Consider the following 23,510-nt stretch of genomic DNA (forward strand, 5'->3'; position numbering starts at 1 on the left):
TGCACTGTGGATATAACTCCGGAGGCCCTGGGAAAATAATCCCATCATGTGCCTATTTGGAAGACTGGGGGAGATAATTTCAACTCCAGATAGAAAAGCTCTCATCTTTTTCAGGGTCAGTTCCTTTTGTAAACACTCCAGAAAATGAATAGAAGAATAAATAAAAATGCTTTACAAAGTGTTTTGAGCCATGGTGTCAAGTCCTGCATGTGAAGGGTGCTCACTCATGCTGATGTATTCAGTGTGTGGGAAGGAAACACCTCACAGTAAGGAAAGGGACAAAAGCATCAGAGAACTACGGTGTGGGAATTATTATGCCATTTCTACAGACAGCACATTAAAGTCTGGGTTCTCGGGAGTGCAAGGCAAGGATATCCCTTCCAGCTTTCCAGGAAAGCCTATAGGGCTTTCCTGCAGCGGCTGAACCGCCATACAGAGCTGTAGGGGCACGAGTGGGGTCCCTCTCCAGCGAGGCGAACGGCAGCTGGCTTCAGCCAGCCATTGACTGAAAAGGTGGGAATAGCACGGGATTACGAGGGATCACACAGATTTTCATGTTCTTTCCTGAACAAACAGTTTTGCTTTGGGGCAAGGCAGAAGCCGCAGGGCAGGGGAGCCCCCGCCGGGCGTTCATTCCGGCCTCCCGCGGCGGGGCCGTCCCTGCGGCCGGAGCGGCGGCGGCGGGAGCGGCTGCGCCTTCCTGCGCTCCCCACTGCCGCGACTCGGGGCTCGGGGGAGATTTTGGGGCGACCTTATCACCTTCTACACGCACCGAAAGGAGGGGGTGGGGGTCGGCCTCTTCTCCCAGGCAAGTAGTGAGTGACAGGACGAGAGGAATTAGCCCCAAGCTTTGCCAGAGGAGGTTTAGGCTGAGCATCAGGGCAAATTTCTTCAGAGAAAGGGAGATTAGACATTGGAATGGGCCGCCCAGGGATGTGATGGCGGAGTCACCATCCCTGGAGGTGCTTAAGGAAACATTGGATGAGGCACTCGGTGCCACGGTCTAGTTACATGGAGGCGATCGGTCACGGGTTGGACTCGATAACTCAGGAGTCTTTTCCAACCCGATCGATTCTGTGATTCAGTGATTCTACTCTTCAGGCGGCCCCGGTGTCAGCATGGCTCGGTGGGGTACCAGGGACGGCCCCGAGACGCCTCATTCGGGCACCTGAGTAGGGCCCCGGCCCCTGTGTCCCCTGAGCCGGGACACGGCACTCGAGCCCCGCGGGCAGATGGGAACGCAGAGACCGAGACACCTCCAGCCTCGCTCTTTGGTGCGGTAACACCAGCAGCCCCGACCGGCAGCGGCACCGACATCAGCCCCATATCCCAGATCCCAAATCCCGGCTCCCGCCCCCAGGGCCGTGCGAGGTGCAGCGGGTCCCGCCTGGGGCGCCAGGCCCCGCCCCCCTCGGGCGGGACACCTGCCCCCGCGCGCCCTGATTGGCTGCTGGTGATGTAATCGCGCGCACATACGGGTACTCCCCACTGCCCCCCGTGGGGCACGGGGGAGGTCGCGCGCCCCTCGCCCGCCCCGCGACCAATCGCCGTGCGGAGCGGCTCGGCGCGCGGGCCGGACCGCGCTCCGCTCCCCCGCCGGTCTCGCTTGATTGGCAGGAGCAGCAACCAATCAGAAAAAGGGGCCCGCGGGTCGGTTCACGCCTCCTCGGCGAAGCGGCGGCCGGGGCGAGAGAGGCTGCGGGAGTGGCGGCGCTGGGAGCCAATGGCCTGCAGGCAAACCGCGCCGCCGCGAGGGAGGGGATGTGGCGGCGGGAGGGAGGCTGGGAGGGGCGAGGGCGCTCGCTGACAGCCGCTTCCGTCAGTCCTGCCCGAGGCTGAGAGGCCGGAAAAAAAAAGTGCGGAGAAAGACGGAGTCCGTGCGCCGTCGTCTTGACTGACGATAGCCACAGCCAATAGTTACCAAAGCAGGCGGGGGAGACCCAATCAGAGAAAAGCTTTTGGGCGGGGCCGGGGTGTGAGCGGCGAACGCATCTACCAATGACAGCGAGCAAGGGCTGTGCCGACGGGGCTGGCGGCCAATGGGCTGCGGGATGGGGCGGGCGGGGTGAGCCTGGCCCCGCCCAGCTCTCCCGAGCGCTGTGACGCGGGCGGGGGGACGGCGGCTCCAACATGTCCGCGCTGCTGGCGGCGCTCCGAGTGCGCGACCGGGCGGCGGCGGCGGCCGGCGGCGGCCAGCGCGGGGCGGCGCGCACCTGAGCCCGAGCCAGCACCGCCCGCACCCGCGCCGGGCCCCGCAGCGCCGCCGGGCGCCGGGGGACGCGGGGCACACAGGTAGAGAGGGCGGCCGGGGCTGAGCGGGCGGGCCGGGGCCGGGGCTGCGGCGCCGGGGGAGGCAGCGAACGCGGCGTGCGGCGGGTGCGCCCCCGGGGAGCGAGCGGGCGCCGCGAGGCCCGGCCGCCGCCTTCCTCCCGCCGCGGGAGAAGGGAGGGCCGGGGCCGCGCTGACACGGCCCAGGCCCCGCACGGCCGCGGAGCCGGCAGGCCCGGCGTCGCGTGGGTGGCACCGGGGAAGGCGCCGGAGGGGTCCCGCGTGTGCCGGCGGCCGGAGCCGGGCGGGGGGCGGCCGGCGGGCCGGGCTCGCGCACGTGCATGGGCCGGGCCCTGGGGAGCGCCGGGCCGGGCCGGGCCCGTGATACCGACGGGCCGGGCGGGGCGGGCGGCGGGCGGCACGGCCCCGGTGCCGGGGGAGAAGCTGCCGTGAGGGCTCGGTGCTCGTGACGAGCTGGGGATGGAATCACGGGCAGATGGGCAGTGCCTGGGAGCCTTTGGGCGAAAGGAGTTGAAGGCAGTTCTTACTCGTAGTTCGGAGCTTGCTGGCTCTGCCAACCCATTAGATACACTTTTACCATAATTTACAATAATATCTCTCTGGGAAGGAGGGCGTCATTTTGATAAATTTAGTCGGAGGCAGCTAATAAAATCTGTACCTGTCTCGTTTTGTGTGCGGTAGGTTGAGGGATGTGTTTATTCCGTGGGGATGCAGGTGGTGGGTGAAAGCACACGTGTTTGGGAGCAGTGCTACAGGAAGGCCTGTGAGTTTAGGATAAGAGGTAAACAGGCTTCTGTGTGTTGTGAGAAATAAGGTGGTAAGTTGGCAGGCGTCTAAAGGCCATGGGGGAGGGAGGCTTTGGGTGGTAGGGAAGCCTGTGTACAAGTTACAGGCACAGTGGTAACAGGTTGCTACAAGGTTCTGGACTTGTTTTGTTTCGTGGCCACTGTGGTTAGACTTAATGTGCGAGACCTTCGTGTGTAATATGAGCTGGTATGTGGACAGCAAGTCATGCGTGTTCCTACTGCTGTGCTTTGGTTTGTCTGCTGCTCACACTGGGAGCTGAGAGAGATGCCCGGCTGTCACCAGCTCAGACAGTTCTCTGTCTGGTGTATGGAGATGGGCTAGAGCAGAAAGCAACGTGGTCTGTGTCCTGGAAACTTGCGAGGAAGATGTTTCATATGTAATGAAATAAAAGTAAAGGCTGGATATTTGTTGTTTGGCCCGTGGAATACAAATGGGGAAACGTGTAGTAAATGCCCAGTGTTGGGATCATGATAGTACTTTTTGGAGAAAAGTCTGTGCATGTGCTAGGGAGCTTAGCCTTAGTAGAACTATAGTTATGTATGTTTTTGACAGGCATGAGGCACTCTGAATTTCTGTCTGTTAGGTCATCAGTGCTGTCTTCCTGTAGGTAAATTTTCAAGGATGACCGTGGACTATAGGAAAGTGAGGGGGTTTGGGTGGACGTTTATGATATTGAAAATGGGGGGAAGATGAATTTGCACAGAGGGTGAAGATTCTGTTAGGATATGTATACATGTGTGTATCAGGGGAATGGTATTTGTGCAAAAGGGAAACTGGAGTTTTCGTATTGCTGAGTGAGTTAGTCTGTGCATAGAGAGAGAAGGCAGGCGGTTTTGGCTGAGGCTGTGAAACGCTGAAATGGTGTGGGGGAGGGATGGTGAACTGGCTCCAGGGTCCTGTACAGGTTGGAGGCTGTGGGGATTCTTTGCTGCTCATATATGGAGAGAAGTATTTTATAGCTATGACACCTGGTGAAAATGAAAAAAGTGAATAAAGATGATGAGGCAATTTAGTACTGTTATGAATATTACTGGATTAAAGGAGGTTACAGGACAGTCAAGGGGTTTCTGGTCAAGTGCTTTTTTTGTTTGTTTATTTTGTTCTGTTCGTTTCACTGGATAATTGACCATTAACTTTAAAGGTAAACTTTTGCTGAAACTAGCACTCATCATGATGTTGACAGGTCAGCAGCTAACTAAAAGCACTCAATGTGGTGTAGACAAGCTCCTGTGTGTATGTGTGGGCTCGGGCTCCAGTACATCCATTATATGTGTTTATTACCTGCATTTTCTGTACCTTAACACTTAACTGTGAGTTTGCATATCCAGAGTGTATGAAATCTTCACTTGAGGGTCAGAGATTTGTGAAGAGACAATCTATTTAGAATGGAAAGCTGCTTGGATGAGTTGGAAATGAGGACTAATTATGTGTCTATCCCATGTTCTGAAGTTTGGGCTAGTAGGTTCTATTTATTTGCATAGGCCCTCATCTCTTGTTCTGCAGATCTTTAGAGGAGGCTGTTACATAGGGCAGTGATTTAATTAAGGCACACAACAGCAGGATGAGGGAAATGTAATTAATGCAGTATGGAGAGGGCTGCATAGAGAACCCATTTTTCTTTTATAGTGGTAGTCATGAGGTGATCAGTCAGTGATGTAAGGAACAAGAGAAAGAAATGAGTAGTCTTGTAGTTATCCTGGACAATCCAGTTCTCTTCTTGTCTCTGGTGTGCATTGCTCTCAAGCTTTTCCAATGATAATCACTTATGTGTGTTTCTGACTTAGTAAACTTGTCTCAAGAAATAAAAACCTATTGCAATTGAAATTCAAGCCTGTGAAGTGTGTGTGTTGAACAGTTGTTTCACGTGCTCACTGTCAAAAACCACTGCTCTCAGGGGTCCAATGGAGAGCAGAGAGTATTTCTTACATTAGTGTATTGCTTCCATATTACAGAAGGGAAAGGCACTAAAGTCTGCTCTTAGTAGTGTAGAAATCTGCGTTTATGAAATATTTGTACTACTCTTTGGAGCAGGGCTTATTTAGACTGCAAGGGATGGGGATGTGCATAGAACAGTGTTCAGTGAGTATTGAAAGTCCTCCTTACATGGAGCAGGCTGCAGCACACCTTGCTGAGTGCTGCCACAGTGTTCAGTGGGGCAGGGGTGGGCTTGGCTTGTCAGTGTGGTTTCTGTTGCTTGGTTTGGTCTTGGGTTGTTGGTTTTTTTTTGTTTTTTCTTTTTTTTTTTTTTTGGTTTCTTTTCAAAAAAACACTGAAAATGAGCATTGATCATTTGGTAGTGCCTTGCATCATCAGTCCAATAGGAATGCTTAAATCTGCCATATAGGTTTACTGCTGTAGCTTAGGAAGTGGGGAATGGCTGTTCTTTCCCAGTCAGCACTGGAAGACAATTAGCTAACCATTGGTTTTTACAAGCATGGTCTCTTCCAAGTGAATGGGAAAGCCTTGGTGAAAGAATCCAAGCTCCAGACTCTGTTTCCACTGTGGAGAGTGTTTACTGTGACAGGCCATGCATATCTTTGTGTCCATAGATGTTTGTTTTTCTTCCTAGTATTGATTCTTTCTGCCCACTACCTTAATCAAATATGCTCTGTTTTGTTTGGGGTTTGTTTTTTCAGTTCTTGTCACTTGTCCACTGATCTCTCTGAATTTAGTGTTGCACTTCCCTGCCCTGTAAAAAAAGGAGCATTCTTCAGATCTTGGGCCTTTTAGTAACTGAAGTGATTTAATCTGAGTATTGTTCTTCTCAGTAAATTGGAGGAGAGCAGTGGTAATTTCTTTGGAAAACAGTTGAAATCAAAACTTTTGCTGTCTTGGTTCCTTCCCTGTTTATTACTTTTTTAATTCTGTGCTTCAGTTTATGCTTGATGGTCTTCATGATTTGGCTTATAGCTGTACAGGGTGTGAATTGTAACTTCTTCTTTCTCACTGTCTGTTAGCAGTGTGAATGCAGCATAAATGTTTTATGCATCTTCCAGGAGTCAGGTTTAGCCCCAACCTCCAGCATCTCACGTGCACGTAAAATGTTCAGGGAATTTAATGTCAAAATCTGGACCAGTAATTGCAGCTTCTTAATAAAAAACAAGCTAGCCAAGTAGAATGACCTCTGACTAGAGAAGCTGAGAAAGGAGAAATTGAAAGATGATCCCTGATGTAAGAACAAGGATGCAGAGTTTCCAGAAAGATTATCAGTACTGCTTTTACTTAACAGGCAACTTTGCAAACTCCTTAGCTGTTTGGATGTTTTTCAGCCTTAGATGTCTAGTGTGGGAAACTTTGTTCAAACTGCTTATCATTTGCCTTGTACAAATTTATATTTGTATCATATGATAAAATCAGATAAATATTTGGAAGAATTTATGAGTGTCACTCCAGAAGAAAACTGGTCTGAAAATCTTCATGAGATGGTAAGAGAGTACTGAGCTGGGGTAGCTCATCTCTGGTTTCTAGAGATGAGCAGCTCAACTCATCTCAGTTTCTTGAGACATCATTGGCATGTTGAGACATAAGGGTTGCCAGTGAGTGTAGGTTAAATTAGTCTTCTGGCTCTTGGAAAACCCTGGTTGGGAGGGAAAGCACAAAGATGTTTTAATGTATAGAATGATGGCAGAAGGGGAAATTAGGTGTCTCAGCAGACAGCAGCCTTTCTTATATTTTTGAAGGAAATTACTCAGGCCCAGGTATTTTTGTTCTGCTATGAAAATGTTACCCACAATTCTTTTTTTCCCTGTGCACCATTAGTTTCTCATTAACATTACTTCAGTGTGTCATTTTATGATGTCACTACATTACTATCTCCTGGCATAGATTCTCTTCATCTTTGATGGGGTGAGTTGAGTTTTCATTGAGTTTTCTTTCAAACAAATAGTGCAACTAGGTGCTTAAGTCTGTTTTAACATGAAACATATCAGAAAACCATAGCTTAAGGATGTTTCAGACTGGGCTGCTGGAGAATTTAAAATGGCTTTTTAGTGAGTGTGTTAATGACATGTCAAAAACCACAAACTTCCAGTTAAATCACAAAGGAAAGTGTCATTAGTTCTTTCAGTTTTCACGGGATTAATGTGTTAACAGAAAATGTCATCTTCAATAATCCTACTTTTGTGTCTGCCCCCCAGTATAGGAACTTGACCTTTACTGAATGTAGAGCAAACATGGCTCTGCATTGTTAGCATATGAATGAATTGTTTTTATCAAGGACGTAATGAATTAAGATGGTAAGGATTTGTTGAGCAGAGGAGGTAATGTATTATTGTAAGTTTTTCATGCAGTACTGCTTTGGTCTGTTCTCACCAGCTTGTTGGTCCTGCTAACGGCAGGTATATGTTTGAAACTCATCATCTTCTATTTAAAATTTTATAGAAAAAAAAGGGTAACAGGAAAGAACATCTCGGTGATGGAAGTATTTGTGAAGAACTAATGTTTTGATTCGAGTGGAATAATGAATATTATAGTGGTCAGCTTATTCAAAAAGAAAAGAAACCCTCTGTTTTGGGTGGCTTTGTTGGTTGAGCTGATATGCAAGTCATAAAAAGCATTATTGAGTACATGCTGCTCTTCCTCTGCTATCACCACCTCCAGTGGAACCATGGATTGAGTTGTCTTTTCAATGTTACTTGAAAAGTTTTGTAAAACAGTAATGGTAGGTGATGCATGAAGTATGTAGATCTTTGGTGGGCTATTTTTCTCTTTATTCAGGAAACTTTTCTAGCGTATCCCACTAGCTTTTGAAACTCCTAACCTGTAAAGGAGTGGAAACAAAAGTGGATGAGTGGTGGTACACTGCTGCTATCATTACTCCAGGAAAAGGAGCAGCCTGTACAGACCTCCTTTCTAGGGCTTTTAAGGTGCATGTTGGCAGCTTAAACCTGTGGGTTTGCTTCCTGCTGCTTGAGGCTCTCATAAATGGATGGACAGTCCCTGCCACATTGGTTCTATTTACACTAGCAAGCAGTACTGCAGCTGAAGGGGGTTGTGGAGTGGAGCTGTGAGGTAGGCTCAGTGTCCCCAGTGTGTGTACTTTGTGGGGTTTATTTCAGACCAATTGTAGTCTGACTCTGTGGACTGAGTCTGTTCAAGCTTTCCCAGAGTTTTGATGTAGGTCAGTCTTGGAGATGTTCAGATCATTTGCTCAGAAACTTCTATGAGATGTGAACTAAAATACAGGAAGTGGGTGACAGATCTACTTGAAAAGCATGCTCCTAATTCAAACTGACATGTCAGTACAGCTGTGCCCACTAAAAAGCACGTTAGAGCACTGCAGAGGGTGCTGAGCTATGCAGGGGGAGTGGGTTCTCCCCTCTGCTGCTTCCTAAGTGTTGCCAGGCCTGCTGAAATTGGCCTGCTGCTCTCTAAGGATTGCTTGTTCATCGTGCCTGGTAACTAAATATCCGTTCCCAAGTTATTGTCCCTAATTTTGAAATCTTGTGTGAAAAAGACTGGTGTTAAAACTACAACAAATTCTGGAGAGTAGTTGTTTCATGGCTTTTCTTCAGTTAATCAAGAATGAAACTGTCTGTGTGAGCAGTAAGTTCTGAAGCCTGACTTCCTGTGGCTTTGTGTCTTGTGGTTGGGTACAGGGTACTGTGAGTTCTGTAAGTATTCTCATTTGTTTGGGGCACATTTGTTTATCCTGTATGGGATGATGGTTTTGGTAACACAGCTGAGCCTCTGCTCCCCTTGTCCTCAAGGGGCACTAGTTTGGATTCTCTCCTTGATGTGACTTTATTCCACAAAACTCATAGGACCTGATTATTTGTGAAATATTTACCCTTGTGTAAACTTTTGAGTTGTGTTTCAGTGAAACTGTGAGGACACAGACAACATGCCCTGTAGCTTGGCTTGGGGTTTTATTTTATTTTCCACTAATGTTATTTCTTGTTTTGCTGTTTGTGTGTGTGGTTGGTTGTATGTTTTTTAAAAAAATAATTACCACTGTTTGAAGTTTCTTCCAAAAGAGTTAAAAGTATATTCCCCTCAACATTTTGGAGAACATATCTAGAAGTAGGAAATTGTGTTCTTCATGGCAGCTTCTTAAGGGATGCTGAAAATCTTTTCTTCATAAATGAGATAAAATTCTTCAACGTATTCAACATGCTTGTTAAAGCACATCCAAATAAATGTCAGCAGGTGTAAAGGTGCCTTTGTATATTGCAGCTGTATATAGGGTGCCACATACAATAGTTTTGGACCATGATTCCAGGAGGGAAGTGAATGAGGGTTTTCACATTGCATAAGGCTCTGGAGTACAGCTAGACTGGATTTAGACGGTGGTGAATTAGCAGTTGGAGGGGGCAGGGACTTGTGTTTGTCATTGCCCTTGTGACCTTGAAAAACTGCTGAAACTGTCATGTGTTTTGAAACTTTTCAGATGAGAAGTACTGTACTGAAACATGTGGCACTGTGGGCTGTTTTGAGAGTTCTGTCTTCAGTGTATAAAGCTGAAGAAATTGTTCCTTTTGCTTCTGTTGAAGTGGGTCTGTACTCAAAGCACTGCCTTCAGAGAGCTGTAAAGATATGAAAGGTGAATGTAGCACAGATATTACTCAGGGTTTTTTCTGTGTCCTTTCTTCTCCTGCTCTCTTTACCTAGTGTAGTAGTAAAATGTGTCTGTACTGCTTGTTCTGGTTCCCAACAGGAAAATCTTATCCTGGTCAAAAGGTACTCTGCATACCAGCTTGTGCATAAGATCTCTCTTCAGATATGATACCAGTTGCAGGCACTGTTTTCTCGTGTCTGACATGAAGCTTGGTTCTCTGGAACATTTGATTAAAATTGCTTATAGCTGGCTTTTTACTAAAAGGATAGGGGTTTTTTTTGAGCGTTCGTGTTCAAAGGAAACATGAAGTTTTTTGTTTTTTTTTAATTTCAGCTGTTGTAGAACTTGAATTCAGGCCTAGCAGAGGTAGTCCATTGACTGCCCCAGGTAGTGTTCAGTCCCTCCCCTTGGAAAGCAAAGCAGCTCAGTGTAGCTGAAGAGAGCCCCAGAGCACAGTACAGGCTGTTAGGGCTCACAAATGCCTCACTTTGGGTGAGTAAGAACTGAAGTGACGCCTCTAAGGAGGTCATTAACAATGTCTAATTGCAGGTGGGATTTACACTCAGTGAGTGTTGCTCAGTAATTGCGGGGCTGCTGCCTGTGTGTGTATCAAATGGGCTCCGCCGATGGGATGTTTATCCATTTGCTAGCTTGTCGTGTTTTCTGTGCCTTTATCACTTTTCCAGGAGACATATTACAGCAAGAGCTTTTTTGTTTCACTTTTCCTTTTCTCTGAGATAATGTCTTTCCTGCTCTTTTGTTTGCTGATGGCTTACCCTGATGGATGAACTTATTGGACTCATCCAAAGTCTAGGTTGTGTCTGATTATGTTACTCTGAGGAGCAGTTATCTAAACAAGTAGCAGGTTGTGCACAAGACTTCAAATAATGGATGCTTCATACATAAACAAGATGAAAACAATGTTGTGAAAACAATAGCTAGAGCTGGGAGGAAGAGGGGAGCATGAAATCTGTTCTGTAAATCCTCTGTAAGTGCACTGCAATTCAAAATGCTGTTCAAAAGGTAGATAACCTCCAGTTCATAAGCATTCAGTAGTTTAAAAAATGCATTCATAATAGGAGTTGTTTGCTTTGTGTGAGGTTTTCTGACCAGCCCTCTTTTAGATTCTGTGCATTTCTTGCAGTGTAAAGAAACTGGAAGCAGTTCAGTGTGTCTGTCTCTTACAAGCAGTTTGTGGGATCAGGGAAAAGACAAGCATACCACTTTTGTGGATGATTACATTGGAAAGAGATGTTTCACAGTGTTTGCTAGAGTTTCATAGTCTCCTCTGCAGTCAGGCCTTAAGAGCTCATCTGTTTTTCCATAAGTGGTAGAAGTGATAGTTTAGCATTTTCCTATGTTTTAAAATTGAAAAATTAATTAGGCTTGTGATGTGGAAGGAAAGGGTAGTTAGGACTCTGCTGTAGTGCCAATGGTGTTTCATATCCTGCTTTTATATCATAGTAAACAATAAATTTATTTTGCTTTTGTTTGACCTTTGGTTTGTCTTACGCTGAACCATGTCTTTACTATTATGTCTTCTTACAGTATTTGAGTATGAAAATAATGGAGGTTAAGAGTTTTGCTGAAGATCAATAGCTGGTTTGTAACATTAAATCAAATTGGATGATATCTCAATTTCTTCACTAGAACATACCAAACACAAGGATTTCTAGGCCAGAGAACTTCTCTAAAATATTTAATGAACTCAAGTATTGTGGCTGTTGTTAAACAAAACAGCTTATTTTGTGATTTTGACTATTGTTACAGTATTAATTTAATTTAAAGAAAAAAGGAAATGCTGTCAACTTGTGGAGGGAAGGGGATAAGGTTACAAACAGTTGAAACAGTTTCTCATGATTTTTAAGCTGAAGTGAAATGTGTGAAGTGCGATACCTCTGGAGTCAGAAGGGAATAAATACAATTCCAGTATAGTTCAGGATTCCTGAAATTAGCTTGTATGCTGCTGCTGACAGTGGCAGGAAACAGAATTTAACATGGTTAGGAAAATGTCACTATGGAAGGTACTCTGCAATTGTACTTTATTAATTCATATTTGGAAAAAACAATCCCTTGAAAAATACCAGTTATTCACAGATGTATTTAACAGCCACACTGTTTTCAGTCTGAAGTTTTCATTATTTCTGCATATATAGAGAGGGAATGTAGGGCTCAGTTACTGCTGTAATTCATCTTTTTTCACTGTTCTGTTTTGTTCAGGCTTAGCAAATTCAGATGTGTTTTGTATAAACAAAAGCTTGGGGTAGCAATGTCATGAACTGAAGTAACTTATTTTTTGGAAAAGTGTCTTAAGGTTTGTTGAGACTTGAAACCTGATTATGTTGTCGAGTTTGACAAAGACCAGAAGCTAATGTGGAAAACTTGTTAATAGACCTCTCCCTATTGTCCCTTCTTCCAAAGGTCTTGTTTGTTTGCTTATTGAAGCACCGATTAAAACAACCTCTTGCATACAAAGCACATGTGACAGCTTAGATCTGTCATGAGTTTTCAGATTGTGCTTAAAGCCTTTTCCTAAAGTCAAGTAATGGTCCTAGAACACTGTATTGGAAACTCCATCATCCTTTTCTGCTATTTATTTTCTTTTTAGTAGCCACCATCTTAAGCTATATTAGTACAATAACTGGTGAAGCAGGCCTGCCTACGAGCAGCCTTTCTCCTGCACAGTTCATTTGTTCAAGTTGGTTTTTTTCCAGTCAGTGTTTATCCTTTCCTTTCCCTGAGTTGAAGTCTGATGGTGTTACTACAAGGGAGAAACTGAAATAAGTGAGGGGAGGACATGAAAAGTAGTGTTCTTGGTATGGAAGAAAACTGCAGTGCTTTCTGAAAAACTTATTGCATAAATTCACTGATAACTTCAGCTAATCCAGAGAATACTTGAGTAGGCAGAACACAGAATTCATCGAGGAGTATTCGTTCTTGCTCTCGTCATGGGGTTCTGGTTTTTGTTCATTTGTCTGTACCTCATTTTAAAGATTTTTATCAGCTCATACACTGCACTGCCTTTTATTACCAAGTTCTGCTGCCTGACGCTACCTCTGCTTGCCTTGCAGCAGTATCCTGACTCTTTGATACTGGCTTGAGTAAAACCCAGCAAGTAAAAATTGGCCACTGACACTGCTGGGTGAGATGGGGATTTGCTATTAGTCTTTCTCTGTCCTTACTTTTGTTTGTGTTTGGTTTCTTTGGGCTCATTTTCTCCTGTTGAATCCACTCTTGAGAAGAACTAGGGGTAGTGAGAGAAGATTTAGTCTATAGTGCTTTTACCTGAACTGTGCAAGTTGTTTGGTTTATTCACCCTGAATTGTGTAAGAAATTCTTCAGTTAGTGGAGAACTCAGTGCTTTAGGGATTTAAGGTGTCATGGAATTGGTAGACTTGCATCACTGTTGCTGAAAAAGCAAAAATTCTTTTAAGGTCTTTGGATGACTGAGAAGATGTACTTTGAACTGCTTTGTTCAGAAAAGGAAAGTAAGAGTGAGCTGATATGACCCCAGATTAATTTTTACATTAAGAGGGAAAAAAGCAATAAAGCTTATTAGGCCCAACTGCCAAAAGCTGGTGTCTTCAAAATTCTATAGACAGGAGAGTTCATGTAGCTAGCATGTAATTGAAGCTTAGCTTCTCCTGCGTTGGTTTCTAGTCAATAAATCTTATGCTGCCTTGGTGAGAGTGCTGGGCACTAGATACATCCCCTTCTTTGTCAGCCAGGCACCGCTGTTAGGTTTTTGTAGCTGTTTAAAAACAATGGGTATAGCACCTTCTTGGAAGCTGAGTCACTTACTGTACATAATGCAGCTTTGCTTTTGTCTCCCATTATGGGAAGTTTGTACTCTCTACCCAAACAGATTTTTGCTGCATGCTGCCCAGTTTGAGTATCTGATATTCCTCTTTTAGTTTGTTTTTTTCACCACTTTTCAGTGTTTACACAGCACAGAAAAGAGTTTTTGCTAGGCTTTTGTACACACTCAGGCATTTGCTTCTGGAACCCACTCATAATCCTGACTTTCTTTAAGGAAGAAGTTCTTGCATAGTTACCTGAGTATGTTAGTGCTGCTGTATATCTGCAGTTTTATGCTTCTGACCGTGTGCAGGATCCTCTTCCTTCTCATGTGGATACTTGGCTGTGTCTCATCTCAGGGTAAGAGGTGGGTAATGTGCACATGTTGGGTACATATTGCTGAGATGAATTTTCTTCTAGTTTCTTCTTGAATCAGCTTGCTGCATGAGGATGTGAGAGCAGCTCCTGGTGCCAAAGCTGGGTCTGAAACTACCCATGACGGAGGTGGGCTTACAGCAGTTATCAGTTCAGCATAGCCTCACTTACTGTAGGACTGCATGCTGAACTGTTTCACATGAGGTGCTTGTGTGGTCACTAACATTGGTTCTTGACACTGGTGGTTTTGATACCTGATGGCCTATCTTGTGAATGGAAGTTCTGTATTTACTTGGAATGTCACTGCTGATGAAGACCACAGAGAAGTCACATAACCGTGACAGTGTTAGCAGTGTCACCAGTCATGTTGCAGTCCTAAAGTAAAAGAGCATGGAACTAAATGTTGACATTAAAACATCTATTATAACTAAATGAAAAAGGTCCATCCCCTCTTTTGGATTTTCCCCAAATGCATAGCCTGCAACAGATGTTTATATGACTCCCTTCATAGTAGTCATTCCAGTTTAATTAAATACCAGCACTTGCTGACAAGAATATCTGTACGTACATGAGAAAGCAGCAGAAACCAAAACTTTGCATAGCAAAGGTCATGGTAAGGAGTTTGTCAGAAAGTTTCTGAGCAAGTCAAGCTGTTTTTGGGTGCTTTTTGTCACATTTGCAGATTTCCTTAGGGGTAGGAGGACTGCCTCAGCTCATCACTGTGGTGTTTGTCATCACTTAATGTGTGGTTAGAGTATCTTACCCACTGCCTGTTTCAAGCCTAGGTTTTGATGAACTGCAGAGGGACTGAACTATTTTGGGTGAAACATGAGTAATGGCATCACTAGTAAAGAATAGAGTTTGCAGTTGTTTGTCAGGCACTGACTGATTCTGTGTCCAGGAGTTTCTGTATTCGTTCAGTGTTGGAGGTCTCTTGCAAGAAGATTGGGAAGAAATTCAAGCTGTCTGAAAAAATGGAAGCAATCTGAATTCTAGAAGTTCTTTACAATGAAACATGTTTGAGTTTTCTTGGTCATTTGCTGTTCTTTTCCACTTTCTCTTCTCTTTCTCAGCCATCCATTTCTGTAATAAATTTTACATACTGTTACAAGGACCAAGTTTTCCCTTTTATAACCTCTGCTGTTTACTGTCTTGTAGCCAGATACCTTGAAAACTAGCCAGAAACTGAATTGTTTGATGTCTGTGTTTCACATGTTGAGACCTGGGTTGTTTTTTTTTTTTAACATTTGCATTCTGCAAATTGTTGAAGCATAAGGGGTGGTTTCTGTTCAGTGTTTCAGGCTATGTTATATAATAAAGCTTTCCATTTCACTTAATAAAAATGTTAAATACTGCTTTATTTGGATAGCACTATCAATAAGTAGTTGATATATATATGTAGAAAAACATATTTTAAAAAGGTGACTATTTTCAGTCTGCCTGACTTTACCAGGGGTCAGTTGTGCTTGACTGACCTGACTGCCTTCTGTCAAATTACTAGATCTTCAGCTGAGGATAGAGCTTTAGAGATTTATTTTTTTTATTTTGACCTTAGCAAGATGTTTTGGTGTCCCTTAGCATACTCCTATTTACAGTCTCAATGGGAGGATGACTAGACAAATGAAAACTGGTTGAGGAGTAATTTTAAAGGGTGGCTGGTCAATGGTTCATGCTCTTTCTGAACAGCAGTTACAGCTAGAGCTCCTCAAGGGTCTGCTGGCTACTAAATAAAATAGTTTAATGTTAAACGTTTTTGGTATTAAGCAGTAGTTAATTAGAATCTGCCCATTGAATGGGCTTGGAATAAGCAAGGTTTGTTCACTGAATAAATATTTAATCCAAGAAAGGAAAAATGCTCTTTTTTAGTGTCAAAAATGAAGTTTTAAGAACATTATAGTTATCAATGTGTCTTGTCTTTCACTTGCCTTTGGTATTATGAACCTTGAGGAACAGCAAAGCAATTTGTAGAGCATTTGAAGTTACTGGGAAGGGAGGGTAAGCAGGATGCTGGGTGGTGAAATTAAATCTCAGCTTTTGTGAAGCTAGTTTCTTTTCACAAGCCTGGATAAAGAAGGAAGTGAACTGTCATCTTGGACACTAGATGTAGGCAATCTCCAGAGCAGGCAATGCTTGAGGCAGATTCTCGCTGCAGAAACAGTATTCTGGTCTGTGAAGGTGTGGTGGTTTAATTGTGATAGCCCTTTTCATGGGTTTGGGGGAAATGCAACTTTGTTTCTTTCTTGTAACCAAGAGAGCTAAGGTGTGTTTCTGAAGAACTTCGGTGAAGAACACGTCTGTGTTTTTGAAAAGATCTGTAGTGGCTAGTAACAGACTTCTTTGTCGTGGTTTCTGTGCTTTAAGATATATCAGAATCTCAGCTTTTAGTCTGTCTTTTCCTTTGCACCCAGGATGTGGATGTGTTACTGTAAACAACTGCATTTGTATGCCAGACTTCTCTGTTTTGTCCTCACTGAAACGTGTGCACACACACGTGATTGTGTGCAGCTTCTCCTGTCCTAGAGTTTGAGTATTCCTGGCTTGGAAATGGATTTGCTTACATGACATCTGTAAAGGTGGTACATACTGAAAGTGGGAGTTTTTTGGGAAGTAATGGCCATCAAATGGTTGGTACCTTAGATGGTACCAACAAGTGAAAACAAGTGAAAAGCAGTCACTTGATGTTTGGCAGCATTGCCATAGACGAGTAGGAACTTCTTGTCTAGCTTGGCCTCTTCCAGTGGCTCACAGAGTTTATTAGTTTCAGTTTAGCTGTTACTATTAAGTGCTTGAGTTAGAGATTTTATTGAATGTTGTGGTGAACTAGGAGAGAAGTTGGTAAATTCTTCCACTTTACTACTTTCAGACTCTTTTACTTTATTCATCTAAATATACAAGGAAGAGTCTCTAAAGTGAATCTTAATCAGAAAGACAAAGATCTGGAAGAAATATTATTTTCTACTGTGTAAGACACTGGAAATTATCCACGATCAGATGAAACAAAGCATGAATACTGAGACTTGGAAAAATGGTACTGTTTCTGAGTTCTTGGCTTGCATATTGTACTATTCCTGCAGAATGTTATCACTCTTTACTAACTATTAAATACTTCTGCATATTTCTGTTGAAGTGCACTAATGATCAGAGGTATTTAAGCTAGCTGTGTCTGTGTTCCTTAACTAAAAGTCAAGTAGGTTGCTACTTGTAGCTAATGTTTATTGCACCTCTGTCTTTTGAGTAGTATAGGTGTTGCTAATTATAAAACTGACAGACTAAGTTCCATGATATGGAATGTTGTACTCAATTGGTCGTGTCTTAGTAACTCTTTTGTTTACTTTGTGACCCCATGATGAGCTTATTATTGTAATTCTCTGTGAGTGCAGAGAGTGAACACCCTTTTGAGTAATATTTCAGTCGCTTTCAAAATATCAGGAAATAGGGCAGGGTTGCTGCATTTTGGAGGAAATGGGAGATGCATTTCTTTTAATCAAGCCATAGCTTCAAGCACCTGCACCATTGTCACCTTGCTGCGAGTTAGAGCACAATCAAATAGTAGGAGCCATTAGCACTGTTCAGCAGTGATGCCATTGCCTTCAGCTTACATGCATAGTTTAACAAAATGTTAATAATGTTTGTTGTTTCATTCCCACACCACTCCCAGGGAAAAGTGGAGTATATATATTAAAAAAAAAGGTGTATATATGTATATATATATATGTATATATATATATATATATGTGTGTATATATATATATATATATATATATATATATGAGGCTGTGAGGCTGATTAGAGGGCTGGAGCACCTCTCCTGATAGAGTTGAGGTTGTTCAGGCTGGGTGCCTACAAGAAAACTGGAGTGAGACTTTTGACAAGGGTGTGCTTTAATGGTACGAGGGATAATGGCTTTAAACTACAAGAGGGTAGGTTTAGATTGAATGTTAGGAAGAAATTTTTACTGTGAGGGTAGTGAGGCACTGGAATCAGTTGCCCAGAGAAATTGTGCATGTTCTGTCCCTTGCAGTGTCCAAGACCAGGCTGGATGGAGCTTTGAGCAACCTGGTGCAGTAAGAGGTGTCCCTGCTTGTGGCAGGTGGGTTGGAACACGGTGATCTTTAATGTCATTTCCAACCCAAACCACTCTGAAGATATGAGAAGCACATAGCTATTGCTTTACAGGACAGGTATTTGCATAGAAGAGAGAATACAAGGCCATGATCTCAAGTCATATAAATGATGTTGGAGGCACTTAGAAGGAATGGGAGATGTTTTGGGGACTAATGTGTAAGTAGCACTTTATATAGGCGGCTGGCTGCCTAATGCCAGTTCTTCAGTTTCAGAGGCATGGAAACCTAGTGAAATTGGCACTTGTTGTGCTGCATTCAGCACCTCTTTGAAAGCTCAGGTCAGCAGTCTTCTATTCACGTACCTATTTCTGATTTTTTGTGGCTGGGGGTCTGCTTTTTATGTAGTAGGTTTTACTGAATTATTTGTGTAATCACCAAGCTAATTGTCTGCTTTTCTTTTAAACTGCTAAATTCATCTGATTCTTTCAGTTGGCATTCTGCAAATGCCGGAATATTTAAGAGTATTCCTTTGTGTGCCATGATTATTTTATGGATTCCTAGTTTGATCCAGATAGTTTGTTACACTAGTGTAGAATACATGCAGGTTAAGCTTTATGGTAGTAAAGTGGTAAGGCTGATATGTGAGCTTCGGAATATAGAAATAATTTGAAAATATCTTGTCAAGTTGTCATATAAATGAGATGCCAGAATGTGGTGTTTTCCCCCTTGCTACAAATGTTTTTTTAAGTGTGTCTTTGTGCTAAGATGTTTCCATCCCTGCTTAGTGCAGCAAGGGCCTATCTTGCAGCCAGCAGAGTACAGAAGCAGTAGTAACCTTTGGTGGAGCTGAGATGGTGTCTTAATCTGTGTTATCCAAATTTGCCTGCAGCTGATGTCTGAAATGATGGGTAGCATAGAGTAAATGTTGAATTATTAACATGCTAACTTTCCTGGAATCATTTTGGCTGTCATGTCTATCATTATGGCACTGACTGCCTGTCATGCCCTTAAACACCTTCTCTAATAATTGATTTCTTGAAAATTGTCATGATCTGCTTATGTGTTAGTTTTAACATTCTTACTGACAGAATTCCCCTGTGAATTTTTGCAGGTATAGTTCAACATGTATTGTAAATACTGGTACAGTGGCAAAATTAAAACAGTTTTTACTCAATAGAGATAACTGAAACTTCAGCATTGAAATATATATTGCAAATTGAGAACTTAGACTCACTTTTAATCAATAGTTTAAGTGACTTATTGTGGAATTGAAGTTGCAGAATGAATTGGACATGAAAACCTTGAGTTTTTATGCTTACAAGCTGCCAAGTGGCTGCCTCTTGCCAAGTACTCTTGTGTAGATGACAAGTGAAACAGTTGAGATAGCCTCAATGCAGACACCTGAAAAAGATTCCATGTGTCTAGGCAACAATACTGGAGCCTGCTGCCAGAAAAAAGGGTAATGGAAGTTTGCTTCACTCTGCAGTTCCTAGAGATAGTCATTCTTTTTACTAGCCTTCTTCTTAAAAAGTTTCTCTAGCCTGATGGAGAAGCTGAGCATCCTGTAAAAGGAGAGTAGTGTGTAGTATTTTCTGAAATAGTCTGGACAAGTCATCTGTGTTCTGAAACATTACTTTCTTTATCATTTTATGGATTGGATATCATTTGACTGCAGGTGTATTGATTCTGTTACAGTATGGGAGTACATAATTATATGTTGTGTGGGATCAGCTGCTTCTCTTCCACATTGGTTATAACTGCCTTCAAAATGCTTTGAGATATGCCTTATCTGAAATGAATCAAATCAGGCTGATTTAGGAAGGTGATAAATCTCTGTTAGCAATAGGGAAATTACTTTCTAAACAAATGGACCCTCTCAAAAATTTTAATTGTCTTTACATTTCTGTGTGCTGATTCTATTAATAGTAATACAGTGTTGTTACTGAAGTAACTTTGCTAGTAATTAGAAGAAGCATCTTAATCTGGAAGAGACAAAAGGAAAGAATGTTCTAAAACTGTAATTGAGATATAATAATAACTATGTGTTTGAACAATTCCTATTTGGAGCCTTCAGTTCCTGTATTACTTAAATTACTTGTTTAGAAAGACTGTGTGTGTAGGCTGTGAGTTGACATAACAGATGCCTGAATTCTCTCTTTCCAAGCTGTGTGCTTTGCAGTAAACATTAAACTGCCTATAGCATTGTAACTCTTAATATTTGGCAGCTCATGCTACTGGTTTTCTTATGTTACCAGTTTAAACTTGCTGGTGATTTTATTGTGGTGTTGAATGACCTTTTTTGCGTTTAACTCCTGATGTATATAAATTTAGCAGGTGATAACATGGCTAAAAAAAGCTACAAATAGAGCCAAGTGTCTAAGTAGTGTGGCAGAGAATTTATGCCTTCTGTAACTGTCTGCACATCAGTACTGGCCAAGTTGTTGGTTTGTTTTTTTTTTTTAATCTGCTGTGAGGGCTCAGTTTTAGTGCATTTACACCTGAAGGCTTACATTAGAAGTTGAAGAGGAGCCTTATTCAAGAGGGGAAGTCCTTCCTCTGGTCATTGGTATCATATATAAAACAATAAAACCCCATTCTTATTATCCCTTTTAAGTTTGATACATCTTGATTTCTGTCATTGTCAAACACACCGGCATTAGTGAATTCTTGCTGTATTTTTTGTACCTGGTCCTAACTGAGGTACTGTTATTTTGATACTTTGTGTTTTTCACCCCACTTTATGGAGTTTAAATTCCTTCTGAAGTTTGGATATACTCGTGGTCACACTTAGGGTTGTGTTATATTTCTAAGACAGGGAAAAACGTGATTAGTTGGCGTGTGTGTATTGTAATGGCTTTATTCCCCTAATATAGAAAATGTGATGCTGTTGTGCCTTTGAGAATCTTTTGTGGGATATTAGTCTTAAATAGAGGATCTGTGCAGGAAGACATGCATAAACCAGGTAAAAGGGTTTTTTGTGTTTTATGGGGTTTTTTTTAGTGTCAGAAACAGCAGAAATTTAAGATACGGTATTGAGGATAAAAAAACTCTTAATTGGCTTCAATGATAGTAACAAGACTTGATTCAAAATGAGACCTTTTCTAAATGCATTGGTAGCCAGTAGGAGCTAGGGTAAAGTTCTCTACTCAGATAAATATTAATTTTTGAGGACTCTGGATTAAAAAAATCACTGAATACTGGTCACAGAGGAATTTGTCAAGGTAGCCATCTGTAATCTGTTCTTCTGAACATTTCATGTGAGGCACTCAGAAGAATATTAATCTTTTGAAAGCTATCAGACCTGGACTGTAACCTACGGCTAAAGCATCTTAAAATTTTGTAGTTCAGTCACCTTTGCTGTCTTAGTAATGAAATTATACAATTCTGTCAATTTTCTTAACTCTGTATCCTACAGTGCAATGAGGTTTGTAACAATGGACTTTATTATCCAAAAGCATCTACTTGCTACTGAATTAACTGATCTGAACTTTGTTGCTTTCTCTGATTTTGCTGATGGTTTTGCTGCAGGAGTTTTTTATGGTTTTATGCTTCTGATGCCTTCTTTGAACGGCTTAACTAGAAAGGGCTAAGCTTTTTGTATTGCATAATCAACAGAGGCTTTTTGTTTTCAAGATTTCTTCTGAGCTTGAGTAATATTATAGTTTACTAATACTTTTGCAGGCATAGGAGTGACAGACTTTGGATGCTCATTAATAGTGCTATAGTAGATAGATGAGACTGAGGTGTGCTGTTTTTTCCCAGAGGACTTCAGAAAATTATTATTAATTATAATATTATTAGGTGACATGTGTGGTGGAGTTTTTCTCATAACATCTGACCAGTGCTCAGGTTGGTTTTGTGGACAAAAATTAAGTAATTCAAACATCAGTTTGAAGGCCAGATGTTAACTAAGACAGCAAAGGACAGATATTTTCCAACTGACATATTTGGTACTGCTACCCAGGTATACTAGCTAGTTATGTGATATTAAATTTGCCTCATGGAGAAGCAGTGTAAGAATGTGCTCAAATGATAGGCACTGCAGTAATAATAAATATGATCTTAGGTTGCCCATGCATATCACTTCAATGTGTCTGAGCTGGAATTTTGACTTCCCATCAAGGAGATGAATGATTGTAGACTCTACCCTTTGCATCAAGGCAAACCACAAACCCATACAGAATACAAACACGTCTTTCTCAATTAGTGACTCCTGGATTGCTGTGCAAGGTTTAATATGTATCTAGAACTTGACTTCCACTACAGCTACTGTGTAAGGTAAGATAAAAGCTAGTTAGAAGCTTTTGCAGGCTTTTCTGTAGAAAGTCGTGGCAGCTCCAATAAACGTGTTTGTTTGGAGCAAAAGTCCACTGTTTACAATGCTCTGTTGTTTCACTTGAGGGGTTTTTTTGGAAGAAAACTATACATGGAATATATTTTAACTGTTGAAGGTACTTCCTTCTCCTTAGTTCAGCTAAAGATCAAATAACTGAAAATGGAAGAGTTTTGTACTGAGGGGTTTTTATTGAAGCATGTTAGATGACTGTGCTCTTCAGCCTCCTCTCTTCCTATAGCTGGCTGTTTGCAAAGCTGCCCAGCATAACTGATGGAGAGATGATTCCACATGGCACTGCTGGACTTGTGCTGAGTATAACTCTGATCTGTTACAGAATAGAGAAGTAAGTGCTTGCCAGGGATCTCCCAGTAGGCAAATGCAGATTGCATATCCACATTCTGAATTCCAGTAAGGCTGGCTTTTGGTCTTCCTTCATCTTCTGCTTGTATAATTCAACAAAGTTTGATTTCCTCATCAGCCAGATGAGCAATCTCTGCTTCAGGCATTCACTTGTACCATTGTAGCTGTCTGTGTGTCTGCTCAGCCACGGAGCATGAACGGGAAAGGGCTGCTGAGAGCAAATATCACTTAAACTACCATTGCTGCCAAGATACCCACACAGCCTTAATGTGAATTTACTGATCTAAAGCTTACCTGAAGGTGAGTCACAGAGAATTTAGGAACTACAAAAGTGCAAATATGTATTAAAGACGGGTCTGCAGGAGAAAGGTTCAGAATATCTTTTGTAGGATATATCTGATGCTGTAACTTATGTCTGTCATTTGTGAGGTGATGTTTTAAAGTATGGACCTAATTAGAATGCTAAGCCCATGGTGTTTTCAAGCTTTTAGGTGAGTGGGAAATAATGGTCCAACAGCATACTCCTGTTGGAAATTCATAATTTAATGGTTTAAATTACTAATTGGCTATAGAACTTGTAACTGCAAACTTCAACTTGCTTAACTCAACTTTGACTGGAACCCCAAGCAAATTTATTTCAAGGCATTTAGCTTTTCAGGAAGTTCTGGGTTTTCTTCTAAAACACAGTGGAAGGCTACTTTTGCAGACCATAATATTGTATTAAGTGCTTCAAAAAGGATAAGGCTCTATATTGCTTCATAGAGTTCTTAGTTTTGAACTTTAGTTAGTTCTCCTTACTTTAACTGATTAATATGAATGTTTTAGTGCAGCTTCCATGTTTGAAAAGGGGGAGAAAATTCACCAAAAACTCCCACACCTGCAAATCCACAAATCAAGACTTTGTTCAGTCTTGGTTGAATCACAA

At 42.4% G+C, this 23,510-nt stretch overlaps 1 protein-coding gene across 3 annotated transcripts in view; it reads left to right on the forward strand.

Moving 5' to 3' along the window:
• The first annotated feature begins 2,188 nt into the window (after positions 1 to 2,188).
• Positions 2,189 to 23,510, forward strand: part of PPM1B (protein phosphatase, Mg2+/Mn2+ dependent 1B) — a 61,263-nt gene continuing 39,941 nt past the window's right edge. Inside the window, exon 1 of one of the 3 annotated variants that reach the window (XM_058801129.1) lies at positions 2,189 to 2,292. The gene's annotated coding sequence lies outside the window, so the exon portion shown is untranslated. The remainder of the gene's footprint in view (positions 2,293 to 23,510) is intronic. The other 2 variants (XM_058801128.1, XM_058801130.1) reach the window with 2 other exon arrangements.

Source organism: Ammospiza caudacuta, chromosome 3, assembly GCF_027887145.1.
Source record: "Ammospiza caudacuta isolate bAmmCau1 chromosome 3, bAmmCau1.pri, whole genome shotgun sequence".
Lineage (NCBI taxonomy): Eukaryota > Metazoa > Chordata > Aves > Passeriformes > Passerellidae > Ammospiza > Ammospiza caudacuta.